At 35.0% G+C, this 18,307-nt stretch overlaps 1 non-coding gene across 1 annotated transcript; it reads left to right on the top strand.

Moving 5' to 3' along the window:
* Positions 1-16,976: 16,976 nt before the first annotated feature.
* LOC136176175 (U6 spliceosomal RNA) lies at positions 16,977-17,083 on the top strand. Its single transcript, XR_010664542.1, has one exon. It is a non-coding gene; the product is annotated as a U6 spliceosomal RNA (small nuclear RNA).
* The last annotated feature ends 1,224 nt before the right edge of the window (positions 17,084-18,307 follow it).

Genomic DNA, 18,307 nt, shown 5'->3' with positions numbered 1-18,307 from the left:
TAGAAATGCAGGTTTGCAGCTGAGCAATTCTCTTGGCCTCGCTTCTGCCAAGGGTATTCAGGAGTCCAAAGGCTTCTCAGTGATTATCATATATAACCCCCTTAGTCAGAGCAAGCGATGCTTCTGCATTAGACAAAAACTACACCCCTAACCCTCTGAAAAAAGAGAAGCACTCTCCTTTATTTGGGGATCATGCTGGAAGAGCCTGGAAACAATATCCTTAAGCTTCCTGATTCATTTCTTTAAGAGAATCCTGAAGGCACACCATTTTAATCTTTTTAAAGGGCCTTTTTTTGTGATTGAATATTTGATGCACCACCTTTGATGTTTATGAGGTTTTAAAACTTTGGCTTCATCTTTGTACCAAGTTTTCCTAACAATGGAATAGATTTTGTATTTGCTTGAAAACTATTTCTTAGTATTGCTGACCATCTGGAAAGGTGAAGATTTCTAAAACCATATAATCTTGGCTCTTTTTAGTTTAGCAATTTCCTTTCCATTTATCTATCTCCTTGTGATTTTACTATAGCACGTAAAAGAAACAAGGGTGCACTTATAACACTTTTCTTAGAAATCCTATTAGCTAGTTCAGCCTCTTCATTCAGCACTTTCTCTACTTTTTGCATAACAGCAGGCAAGAATGCTGCTAAATGTCTGTGTTTTTAAAACAGTTACCTACTAGTTTCTTGCTTTTGGGCCTTTGTACTTAGCATCCTTAAAGTCCAGATTTCTGCTAAAAATCTGCTTAATGCAATTTAAAATTCGTCTAACACATTAATCAGAATCCTCCCAGCCTCTTTTTCTTCCTGGTTCCCAAGTTATTCCCACATTTTTAGGTAATTATTGTAATGGCACACCTCTCCTGGAACCAAAATCTGTGTTAGTTATCTATCTCTGTATAACAAATTGCTTCCATATTTTTTAGGAGCTTAAAATAGCAAATATTAATGATCTCGCAGTTTCTGTGATTAAGACTCTAGGTCTAGGTTTCTGGGTATCTGTGACTCAGGCTCTCTGCTGTGATTGAAGTAGATCTGTTGACTGAGGGAAGGACACCTCAAGACACAAGTGAGGGCAGAGGACTGTCTCCAGCGCTTGCTTTGGGTGCCTGGCAATCTTCAGAACGTCTGCTTCCAAGCTCACTCCTGTGCATCTCTACAAAGGGCTCCTTTGTGATGTGACTGCTGGCTTCCCCCAAACCAGTATACCAGCAGAGTGACTGAAAGAGTGTTCAAGAAGAAAGCCATTGTCTCTTGTAACTGAAGAGCAACAGAGGCTTCTTCCCTATTCTGTTTGTCAGATGTGAGTGGCAAACCATGCAGGCGTTCAAATGGAAGTTGCCAAATATGTGGGTCATAGTGGTTGATGGGAGGCACGATGAATGAAGCAGGGTTTCTGGCTGTTATAATTTTTGCACAAAGTATATCAGCTAAGGACTGTTTTCCACTGGAACCTATGGAGATGAATAAAAGTATTTATTTCCGTTCTCAAATATGTTCTACCATTCCCTACACTTAAAAGAATTTTCTTAATGACAACTGCAAGCATATTAACCTGGTACCCTGTGCATATGACACTTGGGAATATGCTCAGCACAGATTTTTGAGAAGTTGGTCTCTGTGGTACTTTGCTAAGAGCAGTATTGTCTTTACAATAAAGTAGATAATGGCTTAAATTCTGGCTTTGTCATTTATTTTAAATAACGATTACTAATTCTGTCTTACAGATGTTTATGATGATTAAAGGAGAAAATAACACTGAAGCGTCACCTAGAGCTTGTTGCACAGAAAACGCTTAAAAAACAGCACTTGATTACCCTCCCCCTTGCTAGTAAAGCTTTAAGAGAAGGCGCTTGGTTTTGTGTTCCCTGTCTGGATGCCAGAGTTTCATTTTTAAATTCAGTCATTTTAAGCATATGTAAGACTCATTTCATGCTCATTTCTTTACAAAACAAAACATAAAGGCTAAATAATTCTGAGTAAGTTGTAGTTAGACATAGTTTAATTTCTTGACAAAGAGCATGTTGGTAGGTTTGACTGGTGTGCATTGCCAATGTTGAAAAAATTGAAATCTTGGAAGGTGGGGCACTTCAATTTCAAAATAACAAGGGAGCACAGATAAGTCTAAGCATGTAGATCACACTTATATGTATATTTATTTATTGAATTAAATTTGAACTTGGATTTAATATAACTTTAAGTTTTAATCTACTTTAGGTGTTGAATAGGTAAATGCCTATGTGGAAAATATAGTTCAAAGATTTTTTTTTCTATTAGTTTTGAGTACAGTGAATTTGATAAAGGTAAAAGGCAAGAGAAAACTGGAAAGCTGACATAGCAATAACTGAAAAGGGACTAGATACAGCAAAGAGTGCTTAAATCATAAGTAATTATGATTAATAATAAGAAATTAGTAATTCATAAATCTATTTTAATCATGTAAGTTGCAGTTGATTGAAAGAATAAGTCATATAAATCATGCATCTAAATTAACAAGAACTGTGTTTATGTGTCATTTTAATAGGTATATATTTTTTGTGATATCATATTATACAGTACATACATACAATAAGGTATTCTGTTGGAAATTCAATTATGACATCTACATAGCTTATTTAGGGAACTCTGACAGTATTTTTTATCATAGAGAGTCTAAGGATTAAGTAGATGATTCACATAGTCCATGATATATGTAACATAATTTTTTCAGTAAGCAAACTGAGCCATTATTTCCATAGATTTCTCTGAGAGAAATTGTTGACACTGTAAAACCTCATACACTTACTGATAGACTGCTCTACTAGAATTGCCTACAAGCTTAAACTGTTCAACTGACCAACAGAAAAATGTACATAGGAGTGGGTAAGATTGCATATGACCATGCTGTTCGAAAATACATATAAGGCATTTTATATCTAATCCTCTTAGGGTGTTTAGAATCATCCATTTCTAGAACAACATATATTCTTGTGTTGAAACTCAGCTTGAAATATATTTTTAGATCATTATGACTCTGTTGGACATATCTTTTATGCCAACAAAATGCTTGAGGAATAATCTTTCCTCACTCCCATTGAGTTTTCCCATCTCTGTTTTTCAACTCCATCACTTTCCGTGGATAGTCACAAAATTCTCTTCCAATGTTTTCTGGACAGTTTCCAACAGCTCTTACCAAGTGTTTTCTCCTTCACTTGCTCTCGGCTCAAAACAAAATGCCTGGGAGTCCCCAGTGGCTTTGGTGTTCACAGGCAGTCTTTATTTTCTCTCCCAGTTTTGACTGTAATTTAGATCAGTACCGTCATCCTTTAAGTTTCTTTAAGTTTAAGTTTAAGTTTAAGTTTAAACTTTAAGTTTCTTGGAGTTATTTTTAACTGGATTTTTCTCCTATTTCATCTAGCATTTCATTATTAAGGCAAGTCATAGAATTCAGCCCTTCTCATACAAGTCATTAGAGTAAAAGGTATTTACTTGTTTCTACAGCCCCATTTATTGTACTGTAATTATCTAGTGAAACATGAAGCCAAATCTAGAGGTTTAAACATATCAAGAAAAAAATTCTAACTTTTGAAGAGTACTGTCTCATCTATTTGAGTTTAAGCAACTCAAATATGGTTCATGATTATAATCAAGAAACTAACATTTTGATAAATTTCTATTGTTACAATAATGGACAGTATTTTCTACTTTATGTTATTACCTTCAGTAATGTTTCCATCAATGGTAGGTTATTCTGGGAAGACTCTAGTAAAACATGTAGGAACTGTGATTGATTTATTTTTGACATGAGACCTTCCTTATCATAATTGAATATTGGGAGATTATACATTTTTAAAGGGCAATGAATCTATAATTTTTGACATGAAAGGGACTTGCTAAACAGATAGGCTGATCTATCAGCTTATTTTATAAAAAAGAAAATGAGTCCAATGAGGTTAAGTGATGGTCAAAGACTACCTATTATTGAGTAAAACAGGAGGATCCATAACCTTCTGTGATTTTTTTCCTCCGGGGCTTTTGGCCATGAACTTTTTACTGAGATTATTGGCAGTGTTGGAGGTTAGGCCACTTTGAATGTTTATTTGTGTTTCAGTCATCTGGCAAACTTAACTCTTTGTTTGTATGAAACAAATACAGAAGCCTGAAAAATGACAGCAAAATTTGCTTCTTTATATATATATATACATATATATATATATATATATATATATATATACATATATATCTCACAACACCAAACGGATTTTTTATTATCCAATTCTTTATGCATTAACTCTTATTTCGATGGAAATAAGACTTTTCAGTGCAGTGAAATTTTTGAAGTATTCCTAGAGGTAGGACTATTCCTAAAAGCTCCTCTTTAACAATGTTACTTCATCCTATGGTCCTTAGTATGATGTTTCTTTGTGAGTTTTACCTTGCTGGTTTATACAAAACAAGCACAGTAATTGAAAGAATGTATATCGAAAATGTATAACAATCTGTATTTGTTGAAACTTCCAAGTGTATTATCAGATACATTTTATAGTAGAGCAGAGTACAGAATAATTCAACTGTTGTTGAACTCATCCGATGAGACATATGTGGTCCTCTCAAGTTGGAGACTGTTTTTCAATCCATTAAAGATAGAGTGTATTTTTTAAATGGCCCTTTTCTGTGTAGTTTGAGCAGCACTTGTCCAGAGATTTGAGAATTCCAGGTTGGTGGCTTCTCACCAATGACTGCTTAAATATTTATTTGGTTTCAGTTCCCCACAGCCTTGTCTTCTCAAGGAAGCACACAGTTCAGTCTTCTCTGTGATTATGGAAATCATTGCCTAAGGGACAGAAAATGCCAGTGACTATGGACTTAGTTCACCCATGAGCCAGCAGAAGTTACTTATTATTAATGGGTATGTTGGTTGGGAAGCTAGAAGCTATAACACAGCCCAAGAGACGTGTTTTGATTTTCTTCCTGACTGAAGGAAACCATGGGAAATATTGTATTTATTTGCTTATTCCTAGGGTAAAACATACATTTTTCCTGGGAGTGGTACACACTAAAATATTTGCAGCTTCTCAACAGTGTAGTTTTTCCCAGGAGAGAAAAGAATGGGTGAGGAAAACAGAGAGGATTCCCCTTAGGGACAGCATTAAATACTCTTTGAGATGACCCTGGAAATCAGGGGGTTTGAAATATGCAAGTGACCTCTCATCCATCTCCAAAACTGTGCTGAGCTCTAGGGATTTTGGAAAAGTTTCAAAATATGCTCTTGAGAAAATTAGGAAAATAAGTAATATCAGCACCAAGGAAATATTCTATAATTACTCTAACATATTCTATAATGACTGTAAAAGGTTGTGAGAGCTGGACTGTAAAGAAGGCAGAATGCCAAACAATTGATGCCTTCGGACTGTGGTGCTGGAGAAGACTCCTGAGAGTCCCTTGGACTGCAATAGATCAAATCAATCAATCTTAAAGGAAATCAACCCTGAATACTCATTGGAAGGACTGATGCTGAGGCTGAAGCTCCAGCATTTTGGTCACTTGATGTGAACAGCCGGCTCATTGGAAAAGTCCCTGATGCTGGGAAAGATTGAGGGCAGAAGAAGAGGGCGTCAGAGGATGAATTGGCTGGATGGCGTCATTGATGCAATGGACATGAAATTGGGGACATTGATAAACTCCAGGAGATGGTAAGGGACATGGAGGCCTGGTGTGTTGCAGTCCGTGGGGTCACAAAGAGTCGGACATGACTGGGTGAGTGAACAACAACTGTAAAAGTCAGCAGAGAGGGTCAGGGAAAGTGATGGAACATCTGTGTTAGAGCTGAGAGGGTTGAAAAACTGTTTCTCTTGGGCAGTAAGCACTTTTACGGAGGTTGTTAAGAGGTGTTTGAGCTCATTGTGTCTGTAAACACTAAGAAGGAGAACTCAGAACGGAAAATTTAGGGTGAGGATGTAAGAAAGGCTTTTTGAATGATCTAAAGTTGTCCCAGACTCTGTAAGAAGAAATGCAAAATTTATAAAAATAAATTTCATGTGTGTGCTTCATTACAGTTTGGAAGAACATTCATGTTGATTTTTTCTCATTTCCTACAAATAACAGGCAAATAAGACAGTTATTATTTCCATTTCACAGATGAGGAAAATGAATTATCAGTATGAATCAAAGAATCAGGACCCCACATACCAAATTTTGCAATGTACCTTTCCTGTAATAATCTGTAAGGAGACATAGAATATATATATTTTTTCTTACCCCCTCTCCTTCCAAATTCAGGATATATGGCAGATGTTCTGCCATATAACAGTTCTGCTATTCAAAAATGTGTAGACTAATTTGACTAACCTTTACCATTATCTTTTACATTCTTATAACTTTTCTCAAGGTGTCCTGCTTTCAGTCACAAAGCATTCCTTCTAAAGATATTCTAAATATTCAGTCAGCTATAGATATGCTGTCAATCAGAAGACTGTGACAGATCAAATTACATGTTATGTCTCACTTTTTAGGTTGTTTAAACGGTTGTTGTTGTTTTGATGTCTTTACTTCACAAGTTAGAAAATGGTAACCTGAATAAATTCAGGGATGTTTCAAGATTTTTGAAAAGTCAAGGGCATATTATTTTGGAGATATCTGGGAATTTATCAGAAAATATGTAGAGGCATAAAATATAGCATTTCTGCCAAAATAAATAATAATATGATATAATAACTGTTTTGTTTAAAGTTTAATTGGGAACTCACAAAATTTATAACAATTTAGAAATATTTAAGTACAAAATAATTCACAAAACTCTGGATTATTTTTGCTTTCATTGATATCATTTTTGAATGAATCTTGAAAAAAGTATTACATGTGTTCCAAAAGTAACTCAGAAGCAAAAATGATTTGATTGAAGTCAATAAAATCTATATTGTGTTTTTGAAATTCTGTGGGAGAATTTTTGCTTTAGCTTAAGTATCTCATGACTTATGATATTTCTGATAGTCATTGACTGTGTTACATTTTAAAAATTTTGCTGTTAGCTCTAATCATTTTCCTTGCCTATTAAATGTCCTATTTTCATGTCATTCTTTCTCTTCTAACTATACTAGTTTGATGAACTGGATTGAAATCAACATTACCAACATGCTAGCTATCCACAGCTGTAAAAATCTACTGCATATTTTATGATTAATATGTCAACACTTAAGATACATTTCCAACACGTAGAAAATAATGATGGGGTGTTTTATGTATAATGTCTGTGAGTGTCTTCCCATTGAGATAGAGTCAATTGATTCAAATCCTTACTCTTATCTCTTCCATGTGGAAAGTCATGGATCAGTTCAGTTCAGTTCAGTTGCTCAGTCGTGTCCGACTCTTTGCAACCTTATGGACTGCAGCACACCAGACTTCCCTGTCCATCACCAACTCCTGGAGTTTACTCAAACTCAAGTCCATTGATTCGGTGATGCCATTCAACCATTTCATGCTCTGTCGCCCCCTTCTCCTCCTGCCCTCAATCATTCCCAGTGTCAGGGTCTTTTCAAATGAGTAATTTATTCCCATCAGGTGGCCAAAGTATTGGAGTTTCAGCTTCAGTATCAGTCCTTCCAGTGAATATTCAGGACTGATTTCCTCCAGGATGAACTAGTTGAATCTCCTTGCAGTCCAAGGGACTGTCAAGAGTCTTCTCCAACACCACAGTTCAAAAGCAGCAATTTTTTGGCACTCAGCTTTCTTTCTAGTCCAACTCTCACACCCATACATGACTATGGAAAAACCATAGCCTTTACTAGATGGACCTTTGTTGGCAAAGTAATGTCTTTGCTTTTTAATATGTTGTCTAGGCTGGTCATAAAGTTTTTTCCAAGGAACAAGTGTGTTTTAATTTCATGGCTGCAGTCACCTTCTTCAGTGATTTTGGAGCCAAAAAAATAAAGTCTGTCAATGTTTCTATTGCTTCCCCACCTATTCTCCATGAAGTAATGAGACCATATATCATGATCTTAGTTTTCTGAATGTTGAGTTTTAAGACAACTTTTTCACTCTCCTCTTTCACTTTCATCAAGAGTCTCTTTAGTTCTTCTTCACATTCTGCCATAATGGTGGTGTCATCTGCATATCTGAGGTTATTGATATTTCTCCCGGCAATCTTGATTCCAGTCTATGCTTCATCCAGCCCAGCGTTTCTCTAGATGTACTCTGCATATAAGTTAAATAAGCAACGAAAGCACAAGGGCTAAACCCAAAGGAAGCACAAAAGCTTCCCTTGTGGCTCAGCTGGTAAAGAATCTGCCTGCAGTATGGTAGACCTGGGTTCAATCCCTGGGTTGAAAAAAAAAAGCCCGTGGAGAAGGTAAAGGCTACCTGGCCTGGAGAATTTCATGGACTGTATTGTCCATGGGTTGAAAGAGTCAGAGCGGACTGAATGACTTTCACGATCTACTCACTGTAGCAGATCTATTGCTAGTTTTAAAGAAATCTCCACACTGTTCTTCATAGTGGCTGTACCAGTTTGCATTCCCACCAACAGTGTAAGAGGGCTCCCTTTCCTCCACACCCTCTCCAGTGTATATTGTGTGTAGACTTTTTGATGGCAGCCATTCTGAACAGCGTGAGATGATACCTCATTGTGGTTTTGATTTGCATTTCTCTAATAATGAGTGATGTTGAGCATCTTTTCATGTGTTTATTAGCCACTGTATGTATTCTTTTGAGAAATGTCTGTTTAGTTCTTTGGCTAACTTTTTGATTGGGTTGTTTGTTTTTCTGGTATTGAGCTACATGAATTGCTTATATATTTTAGAGATTAATTCTTTGTCAGCTGTTTCATTTGGTATTATTTTCTCCCATTCTGAAGGCTGTCTTTTCACCTTACTTACAGTTTCTTTTGTTGTGCAAAAGCTTTTAAGTTTAATTAGGTCCTATTTGTTTACTTTTGTTTTTATTTCCATTACTCTGGAAGGTAGGTGAAGATCTTGCCGTGATTTATGTCAGGGAGTGTTCTGCCTATGTTTTCCTCTAAGAGTTTTATAGTTTCTGGTCTTACATTTAGATCTTTAATCCATTTTGATTTTATTTTTGTGTATGATGGTAGAAAGTGTTCTAGTTTCATTCTTTTACACGTGGTTGACCAGTTTTCCCAGCACCACTTGTTGAAGAGATTGTCTTTTGAGAGTAAAGTACATGGGCTGTATAGAGTCATAGAGTCATACAATCCTGGCATGAAAAGATCAGGGAAAGAGAGAAAGAATGGTATGTTAATAGGAAGTGAAACCCAAAGAAAAGAGACAGAAATCTTTTATATTTTGGCTAGCTAAGAATCAGAGGGTTGGAGAATGTGCAAGAATTTCTAGAAAAGTTCTGTCTTCCTTCCATATGGAAATCCCAATTCAGTCTTCCTGCAACAAATACTGACAATCTATGATGTCCTAAGCATTGCATTAGATAATAGAGGTCCACATTCAGCAGAATACTTTTTCCACAGCCCTTATATCTGGCCAGATAGGCATTCATATTCATCCTACCTTTATCCATTGCTGTCATTTCAGTCACTATCCAATCCTTCATTATCTCTCATATAGATCATTATAGCTCCCTAGTTTTTAACTCTCCAGTGTCCTCCAAATTTTAAACTTCCTACCCCTGATCACTTTTCTAAAAAGACAGATATAATTGTATTTAGGAATACAGCCTAAGGATTTAGATAAATACATCTTTTTATAAGATCTGGATCAGACTCCTCAGTATTGCATATGAAGGTTTTCAAACCCATCCTACTTTTTCTATACCTCTACCATCTCTTTTCCAAATATTCATCTCCTGCTACTCTCCTACATTGGCTACAGGTAGATTGGTGTCTGTGCTTTAGGGGCTGTGTATATCTTTTTGTTTCTGTTTTTATGACTTTGATAATGTTGTTCTTTTTGCCAGAAATATTCCCTCTATGCCACCATCAAGCCTTCAAAGCTGCCCTCTTTTCAGTGACTCTTTCCTGACTTGCTTATACTGAGTTAATTCCTCTATTTTATGGACTCCATCATAATTCTGCTTATCTCCAGTATTGCAAAGCACATTGTGTTACAATTATGCTTTCTGACTTCTGTGAATTTCTGTAAGTTGAAAACTCTGTACTTTCTCTTACTATTGCAGGTATCTAACTTAGTGAACAGTCTATTGGATACCTTTTTTTTTTTTTTAAAGTCACTCAGTCGTGTCCAACTCTCTATGACCCCATGGACTACACAGTGCATGGGATTCTCCAGGCCAGAATACTGGAGTGGGTAGCCTTTCCCTTCTCTAAGGGATCTTCCCAATCCAGGGATTGAACCCAGGTCTTCCACATTCTTTACTTTACCAATAAATGAATGAACACATCTTTATAGTAGCTTTAGCTTTTGTGTCTGCAAATGTCAGTCTCCCATAAAAGAAAGCATGTTGATCCTTATAGGTTTTATAGGCATGTAGTTGATCTTAAGATATAACTTTTATTCTATGCAGAGAGGGAAGAGACAAAACCAGGTAAATATTTCTACATGTCTTACCCTACACACACTCTGTCTTTCACACACACACACACACACACACACACACACACACACACACACACACACACACACAGACTCACTCACTCATAAGAAGAAACATCTGGAGGAGGCAGTCTCCTCAGGTTAATCTATCAATCCTAGAGATTTGGAGGGTGAAAGTGTGGAGAATTATCTGTTTTGGGGAGACCAGTCAGCCCCCAACAGTCTTCATCATTTCTTTCTTCAGCAAGTCTTTTATGTTGTCCTGATAACATCCTGCCCTTGCCAGGAAAGCAACTGGGCTGTTGCTGGTGATCTCTCTGATGAAGAAGCATGCAATGATTGTTTCCAAGTAGCAGAGTTGAAAAGCAAGGGAACAGAATATAATAATTTTTATATCAATTCATCTGTTCTGCCTTCAGCTTCCGTCTGCTCCAAGTAGCAGGCACAATCCTCCTGTCTCCACAAACTGAAGACACACATCAAATTCAGAATAGACTTCAATCTGTTCAATCTGTGAGGTCCTGGGATCTATAATTCTGTTTCACTTCTCTAATTTCTACAGGGCTGCATTCAGTGGGGGGAGATGATCACCTACAGTAGATTGCCAATCTTGAAAGAAACAACCAAAATGTTAACAACCATGATGCATGGGTGGAAGGACCTTAAAGAAATTCGTATATTTGATTTTTTAAAAACAATCTAGTATTAAGACAATTGATTATATTACATTTTCATGTTGTGTACTAAAAGGTTCTTTAGTGATTATGGAGTTTAGCATTTCATACATTTTTGTCTGTATCTCAGATTTGTCTATAACTAAGCTGAGACCAAAGAAATAACATTACTTGAAAAATCTCAAGGAGCTAGTTAGTGGCAGGGCTTGATCTTCATTTGCATTTTCTCCAGCTGGGCAAGAACTCTTTCCACTGTATTGTTTTGCTTTAATTAAAATGAGGTCAATTCTTAGAAAAACTAATTTAACTCAGGTGAATAGATGAAGCATGAAATAAGCAACACGAAGCTATATGATATCCTTAGACAAGCAGACGCTATGTAATCCACATCAGGAAACTTTTAGCTGTCTTGGACTATGCTCTAATGAAACCTTTAGACCAAAAGGGACCTCTTAATTCCAGTGTTTTCTAATATATAAGATTATTTATTTTGTTCCACCTATTTTTAATGAGATATGAACAGTATAATGTGAAAGCCACTCAAAAATTATGATAAAAGCTTCGTTCTTGAAAATGTAACAATTTAAAGTGACAATATCTTCTGATGATGAATTGAATAAGCATATGTTGTTCAATGCAATTACCATCTATTTTATATGATAAAGTGTTTATATGGGTTTCATTGTGGGGTGAAGCACAATTATAAATCCTGAATTAGTCTATTTCTGTCCATCCCACTGGTGTTTATTTTTTCTTGAGTGGGTCCTTTGGGAGAGCTGAGGGTAACAAGAAATTATCAACTGGTTCTTTTTTAGGTGCACAGCTTTTGGTTCATTGCAACTGATTATCTTTTATACAAATTACTGTGGAAAATGATTCTTTGATAGGTGATTGCAATCAGGATGATAATATATAATTTTGATTAATCAGGGAAGTTTGATTAATTTCAGTGTTGATCGTGGCATAATCCCACACTAGAATGAAATGCTGTTTACTGTCATTTGAAATGAATAATATCCCATAGTGAATTGAGTCCCTGAAGTTCTCCAAACTTTGAAGTTATCTAACATTTCCAGCTATTTCTGTTGATGAATATAAATAATGTTTCAGTGCTTTCAAGAGTCTAAATCTTCAAATTCATCATAATGTATAATAGCACTCTAAGAAGGTTATCTCCCAAAAGTCAATGTTAAATATTTAAGACTATTGCTTCCCTCCACAAAATCCTTGCATCTCCACAGTATTATTCATTTCCTCTTGAAATGACTGGAATTTTACTCTATTATGTTTAATTAATTTAATATTTTTATCTAAAATAGCATTTTCATTTTTATTTCACTGATATTCATATATGATTTTTATCTCTTAAGGTTTCAAGTTAGGTATTCTTAACCCTAACCATTAATACACAACAAATCAACTTTGATTTTTGTTAATCCTCATCTCTGTTAGGCAATACTTCCTTAATTTGGGATATAACATGGGTCATTACCACTGTATCTATTTTAGCATTGTTTATATTATTTTTCTCAGTCACTAGATCCTTACCTAATGACACAATTTCCTACCTTTTGCAAAGTAACTGTGCCCTGGATCATCCCAAGGTCAAATCTTTTTCAGGGTTTAAAAAAAAAAAAATTTGTGTTGTTTGTAATAAATCCTTGACTGTCCTATTAGCACTTTAGCATGAATTTTCCTGAAAAGGATATATAATCAGGCTACTTAGGGACTCATGAGGTGTGGGGGCCACCGAGGAGGCCTACAAAACCACTAACTCTGCTTTATACACTTGGTGACCCAGTAGAGTGAGGCTGATAGGATGTGAAGAGAGGAAAGGAATGTAGGGTGAGGAAAAGACAGGCCCTGGCTAGTATCTGCCTGCAGGATGGAGGAAGGGAGGGCAGGGGACTCGCCCTGCGCAGAAAGGCAGGAGCTACACATTAAAGCTCTCAACCTCACGTCTGCAGAAAATGGATGTGCCTCTGTCCATCTGTCTTGTATTAGGACCCTCTCCCCAATCAGTCCTTTGTTCTCTCAGTTCTATCTTCCTAATTCTGTAGTCCAAATTTTGCAATTTGAACCCAAGTTCTGTCATACTCTTATCATTATTTATCTAAAGTGTTGCTTCTCCTCCAGTTATCAATACCATTGCACACTACTGAATTATTATTGTTCCAGCACTTTTCATTTTCCATAATTTGTGCTGTTATTAATTTTGCATTTGTTTGTATTTGACTTTTCTGTCTACATAGCAACTTGATGAGTGCAGAAAGTTTTCCCATTGCATTTACTGCTCTACTTCCAGTGTCAAGGAGAAGATTTCACCTATAATGGATATTAAAAGAGAATGTTGAATGAATGAATAAATATTCTCAGGTTCTCTTATTAACCCTCATTTTTATTTCTGTGAGTCTATCAAAGATTATCTACTTTTTACTTCTAATAGAATCTGCAGATTTACTCAGTTTAAGTTCAATGTTTATGATGAATTCCAATTTCCTAAATATAATGACCTTCATATAATGTTTCCCCCCTATTTTAATGTCCTTAAATCTCTTCTTATCAATTTTTAAAATAGAGTTCATGACATGGGCACTGAAGTCAGACTGCTTCTAGCATCCCGCAGCTTCCTCGCGGGGGCACTTGGACACATTCCTCGGGCTTCTAGCATCTCAGCTTCTCACCTTCTTTCTTGATGTTAGCACTGCCTAATAGGTTTATTCTGGATATTAAGGGTTCAGTCATCATCATGAGCTGTTTTCCAATCTGAAATGTCCTCCCCTCTTCTATATCCAACAATTTCAGTTCTTGAAATTTTAATCTATTCTCTATCCTTCTTCAATATTTATAACCTACCTCAGAATCGTTTTCTTTAATTCCTTTTGACTTATTGATCTTATTATTAATGTATTATTTACAAGTATGGTCTTGTTGCTATCCAAACAGTGTATGTTGAAAAGACTACAATTTCTTTGTGGATAGATCCTTTATATTTACTTTTTTTTTTCTCTTTCTTTTTATAATTGCCTAAAAGGTGTTAAGAGAGTTGTAGTACTGAGTGCTAAATCGCTTTAGTCATGTCCAACTCTTTGCGACCCCATGGACTATATAGCCCATGAGGCTCCACTGTCCATGGAATTCTCCAGGCAAGAATACCAAAGTGGGTAGCCATTCCCTTCTCTGGGAGATCTTCCTGACCCAAGTATTGAACCTGGGTCTCCTGCATTGCAGGCAGATTCTTCACCATCTGAGTCACTAGGTAAGTCCAGAAATGAGAAAACAAAGATTTACTTAAAGGCAGTAATCTCAGTATAACTGTTTATTCAAATCCACTCATGCAATTAATCATTAGTTAATAAAATGTATCCATTTAATGATTAATTCATTTATTTTTTAAAAACATATTTATATTGAGCATGTATTGTGTGTCACGTGCTGATGCTGACAATTTGGGTATTAAAAAAAGAGTGACATGGTCCCTGACTCTATGATTTTCAGTATCTAGTAAGGAAAACAGTAATTAAAACTGATTTTATACTATTATCATAATTGATATGCAGTTAACATATGTTCTGTGAATAATAGGAAAAATATTGAAACTTCAGATAACCATATTATTATATTTTACAAACTTTTCAAACATATTCAAACTTTTGATTAAAATAACACCATCTCCAACTTTTTATCTTAGAAAATGTGTACAAACATGGATATAGTTTCTAGCAATAATTGATACCAGTACATATTGTTTTAATATTATATGCTTGTAATATTACCATAGGTTAAGTGAAATAATTAATAGGTTAACTAAAGAGTTAAAACATAAAATTACTATCACATAAACTGTTGATAATACTATTTGAAAGCTTTACTTTCTATTTGGATAACTTATCAATAATTAAACAATTATAAATCCAAGACTTGTCTAATCTTTTTTCCTATGATTATTTGAGAAGAATTTTGCTATTACTAATTTTTTAAGTTTTTATTAAACTGCTTATAATACATGTAATAATTGATTTTTCCATTAGAAAATATTGCTAATAAATTATAGAAATTTGTGTGATTAAAAACAATATGACTTGAATGTTAAATTATCTTTATCTCTTTCTAAATAACAACACATTGTAATTGTACTTTCCATCTCTGCAAACAAAGATTTTGCATTTTTCTGTATATTGACTTTTATTATGGAAGCTAAAGGAACTTAAGGCATGTATTATGTTTTAACTGCAACAATGATGCCATTCCAAGAAGTTCTAAATAAATGGACTTGTGTCCATTTTTCATTTTTGATAGAACCAATTTGCAGAACATTTTCTCCTATCATTTATCTTTTTAGACTCGTATTCTTTTTTTAAAATTGTTTAATCTTACAATTTCATGTTACTTTCTGAAGCTTTATCCTCATCAATAAAAGTCCTTTTTGGCTTATTTCTATTTGTCATGTATGGATAAATCCAGTGATGAATAACGCTAAATAAAGCAAATGAAATCTTTTGATCTTCATCAGTTTTTTCATGTTAAAGTTTTAAGTTGTTCAGTCTTGTCTGACTCTTTGTGACCCCATAGATTGTAGCCCACCAGGCTCCTCTGTCCATGGAATTCTCCAGGCAAGAATATTGGAGTGGGTCACCATTTCCTTTTTCAGGGGATCTTCCCCACCGAGGTATCAAACCCAGGTCTCCTGCATTGCAGGCAGTTTCTTTACCATCTGAGCCAAATAGCCGTGGCATTTTTCATGGTAAATCCTATGCTAAGGAAAGTGAAATGAATCCTATACAAAAACCATTTGTACAATGTTTCATTAAAGATGAAAAAAGTAAAAAAAAAAGTAAAAAAAAAATGAAAAAAGTAAAGATTTGTCAAGAAAATAACTCATCGTAAGCAAAGAAATTACTTAGAAAAATACTCTTAGAATAAAAAATGTTATTTTCTTGGACATCTAAATATAAACTTTTCAAGCTAAAAGTGATTTACCCTGGTTCTCTTGGATGTTTTATACTGAATTTAACTACTGTTATTCCCCATCTTCAAATTTGTTTCTTTTTCTTCTTTTTTAATTAATAGAGATTAGTTAGATTATGAGGTTATGAGCTTGAAGCACCATTCTTCACCTCAAGTCCAAGTCTCTGTTATTCAACAAATCCTGATGATATTGAGTTTCATTTTATTCATTGGTGAACGTATTACACTCACCAACAGAGATCATCTAACTAGTATTATCCTTATATCTCAGAATGTTTTTCAGAAATACCATAAAGATCTTCCTCTGAGCAAAATTTCATAGAAATTAAGTGTACTCTGAATCCATTAATAGGCATGGAGTTTGTTTCCTAAAACATCAGATGAAATTATTATGGGCCAGTTTTATTTTTGGCATGTTCCACAGATCAGTAGTACAGTAAATTTCCACTTCATTCTTAAAAGTGAGAATCCAGCAGAATAAAAATGTTGTGGTAAATGCCATTTAATTATATCTTTAAAGAGATGAAATACTCCTTTAGAAATGAATACTACTATCTGAAAGCTACTTTATTTTCAGTTTTGATATAAGAAAAAATAGAAATTGACGTAATATAACTTAACTAACATAAGAATGTTAGGATTTCACACACAAATGAATATCTTTTTTCTACGTGTTTTATTTTCATTTGGAGTTGCTATTTACTTGAACAGGTGCTTGTCAAGAAAAGAAAATGATTTATGGATATTTTGGAATTTAAAACAAATTTAATTGCATTCTCATTGCAGTAGTTTTATGAATGTTGTATATATTACCGTAAAAGATAAAATATAATTGAACAGTGCTCACTTCGGCAGCACATATACTAAAATTGGAACGATACAGAGAAGATTAGCATGGCCCCTGCGCAAGGATGACACGCAAATTCGTGAAGCGTTCCATATTTTTATGATCCTCTACATAGCAAACCCTAAAGACTCTACCAGAGAATTACTAGAGCTAATCAACGAATATAGTAAAGTTGCAGGATATAAAATTAATACACAGAAATCCCTTGCATTTCTATACACTAACAATGAGAAAACAGAAAGAGAAATTAAGGAAACAATACCATTCACCATTGCAACAAAAAGAATAAAATACTTAGGAGTATATCTACCTAAAGAAACAAAAGACCTGTACATAGAAAACTATAAAACACTGATGAAAGAAATCAAAGAGGACACAAACAGATGGAGAAACATACCGTGTTCATGGATTGGAAGAATCAATATTGTCAAAATGGCTATTCTACCCAAAGCAATCTATAGATTCAATGCAATCCCTATCAAGCTACCAACGGTATTTTTCACAGAACTAGAACAAATAATTTCACAATTTGTATGGAAATACAGAAAACCACGAATAGCCAAAGTAATCTTGAGAAAGAAGAATGGAACTGGAGGAATCACCCTCCCTGACTTCAGACTCTACTACAAAGCCACAGTCATCAAGACAGTATGGTACTGGCACAAAGACAGAAATATAGATCAATGGAACAGAATAGAAAGCCCAGAGATAAATCCACGAACCTATGGACACCTTATCTTTGACAAAGGAGGCAAGGATATACAATGGAAAAAAGACAACCTCTTTAACAAGTGGTGCTGGGAAAACTGGTCAACCACTTGTAAAAGAATGAAACTAGAACACTTTCTAACACCATACACAAAAATAAACTCAAAATGGATTAAAGATCTAAATGTAAGACCAGAAACTATAAAACTCCTAGAGGAGAACGTAGGCAAAACACTCTCCGACATAAATCTCAGCAGGGTCCTCTATGACCCACCTCCCAGAATATTGGAAATAAAAGGAAAACTAAACAAATGGGACCTAATGAAACTTAAAAGCTTTTGCACTACAAAGGAAACTATAAGTAAGGTGAAAAGACAGCCCTCAGATTGGGAGAAAATAATAGCAAATGAAGAAACAGACAAGGGATTAATCTCAAAAATATACAAGCAACTCCTGAAGCTCAATTCCAGAAAAATAAATGACCCAATCAAAAAATGGGCCAAAGAACTAAACAGACATTTCTCCAAAGAAGACATACAGATGGCTAACAAACACACGAAAAGATGCTCAGCATCACTCATTATTAGAGAAATGCAAATCAAAACCACAATGAGA

This window comes from Muntiacus reevesi, chromosome 9, assembly GCF_963930625.1.
Source record: "Muntiacus reevesi chromosome 9, mMunRee1.1, whole genome shotgun sequence".
Lineage (NCBI taxonomy): Eukaryota > Metazoa > Chordata > Mammalia > Artiodactyla > Cervidae > Muntiacus > Muntiacus reevesi.
The sequence above is the reverse complement of the archived record's forward strand: the minus strand, read 5'-3'. Positions and strand labels throughout refer to the sequence as shown.